The sequence below is a fragment of the Camelus ferus genome, chromosome 13 (genome assembly GCF_009834535.1).
Source record: "Camelus ferus isolate YT-003-E chromosome 13, BCGSAC_Cfer_1.0, whole genome shotgun sequence".
NCBI lineage: Eukaryota > Metazoa > Chordata > Mammalia > Artiodactyla > Camelidae > Camelus > Camelus ferus.
The window spans coordinates 2349521-2355352 of NC_045708.1; the positions used below are offsets into that span (position 1 = coordinate 2349521).

The window sequence follows — 5832 nt, forward strand, 5'->3', positions numbered from 1 at the left end:
TGAGAATGTCACAAAGCACAGGCCTGGCCAGGCTGAGGTGAGCCTCACGCAGGAGCCTGAAGTCTTCGGAGGCACTTTTGGTGGGATTTCATCTGTTGGTGCAGCCAGTGAGCCCCCTCTGGCACTGGGAGAGGTCTAACCGCCCCCCCCCCCCCAACTTGGCTGGTTCCTGCGCCCGGGGCAGCTGGCTGGGGCACATGGCAGCTGTTCCTCCGTAGCTCCATTTACCCAATCTTCCTATGTCTGTTAGTAATAATGGCTCTCAGTCACGCAGCCTTACTCCATCCAGATACTGTGCTCAGCACCTTACAGGGATTTCTAGATCAGTTTTATTGCCTCATAGTCAATTGCACAAACTTGGTGGCTTAAATCGTGACCTGTTTATTATCTGGGAGTGTCTGTGGATCAGGAGCCCAGGTGCAGCTTAGGGGTGATCCTCTCAGGGTCTCACGAGGCTGCAGTCAAGTGGTCAGTGAGGATGTGTTCTCATCAGAGGCTTGGCTGGGGAAGGGTCTGCTCTAAAGTTTCTCCAGGTGGTTGGTGGGAGCCACAACCTTGCCTTTGTAGGACTCATGGTGACCGCTCTCCTCACGGCCAGCAGACAAGTCTGCTGCCTGGAGCCTCCGACTTTAGGAGGGGCTCCTGTCTCTCTTCTAAGGGGCTCCCCTGTTTGACCTGGCCCATCCACAGTTGTCTCCCTTTTGACAAACTCAAAAGTCAAATGATCAGAGACCTTACTTACATCTGCAAAGTTCCTACACCTTCACAGTAGTCTATTAGAAGCAGGTCACAAGTCCCACCCACGTTTAAGGGGAAGGGTTCACACAAAGGCATAATTTCTGGGGGGGGCAGCAGCCAATGAGGTCCCTCTAAGGTGTGTCCATCACAATCAGAAACTCCTACCAGAGCCCTGTGAGCTGGGTACTGCCATCCCCGTTCTAGCAACGAGGAAACCTGCTAAGGTTTCCAGAGATGAAGTGACTTGTTCAAGGCCACCTGTCTAGACTTGGTTGACTTCAAACCCAGAACGTCTGATTCCAGAGCTATGTGCAGCTACTTGGTTAGAGAAGGCAGGAAAGTCCTACCAGAAAGGTTGTGGGGGCTCTGACGTCTGTAACGTGTGTCATAAAAATAATAGGTTGAACTTGCTCATTGACATAAGCAAGCACTGAATAAATGTTGGCTCCCACCCCGGTTACTGTCATGTTTCTATTTTTTTTCACTGCAGGAGTGAAGTTCAACAGAAACTCTTCAGCTGAGAGAAATACACAGGTAGTCGGCCTGAGAAAGCACTACTAGAGACGTCAAGGTTAACAAATGCTGACAAAGAGGCTAAAGGTGTTACAACTCAAGCTGCATTTCACTGTCGATCGCGCCAAGACAATCGGGGCAGCGTACACGCGCAGCACCCCTGGACGTTCTGCACACATGATCTCACACTGCCTTCCAGATATTCCTCTGACCTTTATTGTTCTTCCACGTTAAAAGATGGGGAAGGGCGGGCTGAGGGGCTGAGTGACTTCTGCAAGGTCATACAGCTAGGAAGAGGCAGAGGTCAGATTTGAACCCGAGTCCAGAGTTAAACGCACTGTTGAGTTTTCATAACAAGCTGCATCCTGTAACTTGCCTTTGTTCACAGAGTGCTTGAATTTCTTGTGGGCTGGGCCCATCTTTGTATCTTGTGTCCTGCACAGAGGTCGGGGCCTGGCACTGGCATTCACGTGGATCTGAGTCAATTAGAGACCAGCGTGCAATCCCCTAGGGTTCTGCTACCCAGAGGTGGGCAGGGGTGGAGACAAGCCATCTGGAAGGGGAGCTGGACAGCAGCCGTGTGAGTTGACGAGGGCCTGTGGATCAGGTGGACAACCAGTCCAGGTTTATCTCCTGGGTCTGGGTTGGGCATGGGATGGGAGCGGGCAGGCAGGTGGGCACAGGGATCTGGGGTGGATGGGGAGGCGTCTCCCCTCTTCTTGGCCTTGGCCATCTCTTTGGAGTTTGATAAGCTATTTATGGCCTCCATCATTCCCAGCTTCTAAAGTCTCCTGGGTGAAGGCTCAATATTTCCCTTCCGTTCACCTGCAGGAAACTGGGGGCCATAAATAGCTTATCAAATCAGGCTGCCTCCTCCCTGTGCTTAGATCCCTATCCCCCCCAGAAATCCTCTAAGGGGCCAGCGAGGGCCTTAGAAGGACGGGTGCTGAAGGTGCAGTGAGTTAACTTCAGAAGAAAAATGGGAGCTCACTGCAGATGCGTTCTTCATGTGAAGGAATATTCAAGAAAGAATGCCTCCTAGCATCCACAGAAATATGCATCAGGTCTACCAGAAAGCTCTGTGAATCACAAGCCCAGGCAACACCTTATGAGCAATCTACTGCTTTCAGCACCTTTCTCCGTGGAGCTGCCGGACACATGAGCTATTGGTAATTACACTTCCTGGAGCTAAATTCACCAGCTGCACGTATCCCACAGGGAGCACAGCTTCCTTTGTCTCGCTTTCATTTTCTTTCTCTCCCTCCTGTTCAAGTTCTGTGTGCTTAAGAGAGAAAGATATAGGTGTAATGGAGAATTAACAGCACTTTGGGAGGTGACTGGGTATCCCGCCTTACAAATGGCCCCCAGGCTATTGAGCTTTCTTCATTCTTGCTCGTGGATGCTTCTCTCAAGACCACGCTTTGCACAGATGTTATTAACCTCAATCAGCAGCTTCCCAAGAAGGTGGCAGATCCTTTGGTGCCAAGGACTTCCTTCTTATCCTTCTGAGATACTGCTACCACTCCAGGTTAATATCGGATGCACAAAGGACTCCATAAATATTTGTTGGTTGATTCAAAGTGACTCAGATGAAATAGGATTTCAGAAAAAGGAGCGGTTGGTATTAGGTGAGATAGTCTAATATTTCAGCTCCTTAATACAGCGCAGTGATCTGCAAGGTGTCCTAGTATCCTGGGGAGGAAATTTCTATTACTACAATAGAAACACGCTGCTCCTTGGCCCACCCAGTGTCCTTTCCCTCTGGGTTTGTCCAGTGTTACATGCGCCTGACTGGAACCACAGCCATGCGACTGAGTTCCAGCCAATGAGATCCAAACAGAAGTTGCTCTCCCTGAGTAACCCTTCCCAAACACAAACACAAAGACTCACTGGGAGGAGGCTCGTTGCCCCTTCACCCCTTCAACCTTCCCTTTTATTCCTGCCTGGAAACTGGGAGTGATGGCTGGAAACACAGCAGCCATCCTGGGATGATGAGCCTAAAAACCACAGTCATGGTGGTGGAGTGGAAGAGGGAAGAACCTGGGTCTTGGATATCACTGCTGATGGCCCCCCCAAGGTCAGGACTGCCCACACTGTTGCATAAGTTAAGTTAAACTCCCTCACAGTTTCAGCCGCTGGAGAAAGGTTTCCTGTTGTCTGCAGATTTGCAGTCCCCAGGCGCTGCCCCAGTGACTTCTTGTTAATCCCACTGGTTGGGGATTATTAATCATGTTTTGCCAACAAGAAAGTCACAGTTCAAGGAGGTCGGTACCAAGCCTAAAATCACAGAGCCAGTGAGTGGTGACCCTGGACCTTAATATCTTATTCCAAAGCCTCTCTACTTTCTCTCTCAGTGCAAAGAAGGGGAAAGGATCCGATCTGCGCAACAGGTTCCTTCCTGCCTGGAGAATCTCACTGATTCATCAGGTCATTCAAACAACAAATATTACTTGAGCTCAGCCTGTGGCAACTTTCTCCTGAGCATCAGCCCTTCCCCCCGAGGACCTTCCAGCCTGAAGGCCTCCTTCCCCAGCTCTTCTCTGGGGGAATTTAGTACTCCACTTTTTACTGAGGGAGAAGCCTCCATCACATCATTCTGTCCCCTGCCCTCGGCCCCAGGCTTTCTGTGTTCTGGGTGGAGCCCAAGAGTCCCAGGCAAACAAGCAGTAGAGGGAAACCAGGGGCCCGGGAAAATTGTGTTCATTTGCTACTTACTCCATCATGGACACCGATTGTTAACTTGGTGTTTTTAATTAAAAACAAAACAAAACAAAACAAGGACTGCTGGGGACCAGCATCTGAATGCTGATGTCGTTGCCAAGAAGACAGCAATATAAATCCAGCAGGTGGAGAGTGGCTGCTGCTTCCACGTCTGGCTCGAGGGACAACATGAGTGCACCTGGGATGACGTCTCCCTCTCCCTCTGTGCGGTTTCCTGCTGGTCTTGGCGAGAAGGCAACAGTTTGTCGTAGGAAACTCATACTTCCATGGCGCGGCTGTTGCAGAATGAAGGGACTTAGGATAAAAATTAGCAAAAGCAAACATTCGGTAAGTGCTTGCTTGTCCCTGGCTCTGTGATAAGCCCTCTAACAACACTGTCTCACTTTTCCCCGCTGCCACCACATGGGGTCATGTTCTTGTCACCATTTCATCCTTGTTAAGTGCTCCAAATACAAAATCAGCAAGACCAGACCCTCCCTTCCAGGGAGCCTAGACTAGGGGGACGAAGCGATGGATTCATTGAGAAAACAGGTCAGATACTACACGAGAAAAGATTTCCAAGCCTTCTGGAATTGGCCTCATCAATTTCACAGGTGTTGGTAACAACCCATCTCCCCAAAGCTGAGAACTCAATGGCTTCTTGAAACCAACAATACTTAAGATTTACCGACTACTTCCTATGAGCCCGACTTTATTCAATTAACCTCATTTAATCTTCACAACGACCCTAGGAATATTCTCTTTGTTTAGGCTGTTTTCAGAAGCAGATCCTTAGACGGTGATTCAAATGCAAGTTGTTTATTTAGGAGGTGTACGGGGAACTGACGCAGGGAAAGGAAGTGTTTACCAAAGGGAAGTGATCAAATCAGCCTCCATTATGGTGTCTGGAACTTAATCCTACAGGGAACCCTGGGACATGGTACAAAACATGTTTCTCTGATTTATCATGTGACTTACTATGATGATGGTGACGACGATGATGGTTTTGATGATGATGATGGTGAGGATGACGGTGATGATGATAATGAAGCTGATGGTGATAATGGTGACGATGGTGGTGAGGACAAAGGTGATGATTTCTTTTTTGACTATTGAAGTATATTTTGTATTTTGATGAGGCTTCTGTCTCCAAAGCAAAAATTTTTGGATATTGAAAGCCGTGTAGTAGAAGATGCAATCCAAATTTTAAAATTACATGCTAATTACATGGTAAATAGATAAATTCATCCTAAGTATGCTCTGAAATCAGGAGAAATTCAGTCAGATCTTTTATGCCTTCCACAGCGTGCCTGTAGGTCATTAATCTCAGTGAAAGCAGAAGTCAGTACTGCACTGAAGCATCTAGCACAAGGCTGACACATTGTAGCCCCCAGCAAACCTTTGCTGAGTGAAGGATGAACGTAGACCAGTGGAGTCAGTGAGGATCCTGTGGAAGCCCAAAGGGCCTTTTGTGTTAGAAAGTGTTAAGTTTCAGGATAGGTTTTTGTTTTGTTTGTGAATGTTCGTGTTAGGTTGGAGTACAGCATACATTCAGTGAATTGTGTAAATCCTAAGTGCACATCTTGGGGCGGGTGTAGCTCAGTGGTTGAGCACATGCCTACCATGCACGAAGTCCTGGGTTCAATCCCCAGTACCTCCACTAAAATAAAGAAGTAAATAAAGCTAATTACCACCCCTCCCAAAAAGAAGAACAAAACGTACATCTTGAATTCTTGCAAACTGAGTACACCCACGTAACCATCCACCAAGATCAAGACATGGGGGCACTGCCCGAACCCCAGAAGCTCTCTCACACTGGTTCTCCATCATTACCCCCCAGAGTAACCCCATTCTTGACATCTCACACCATAAGGTAGTTCT

At 48.4% G+C, this 5832-nt stretch overlaps 1 non-coding gene across 1 annotated transcript; it reads left to right on the forward strand.

Annotated features, from left to right (window-relative positions):
- The first annotated feature begins 5539 nt into the window (after positions 1–5539).
- TRNAG-ACC lies at positions 5540–5611 on the forward strand. The gene has a single exon. It is a non-coding gene; the product is annotated as a tRNA-Gly (tRNA).
- Positions 5612–5832: the final 221 nt, after the last annotated feature.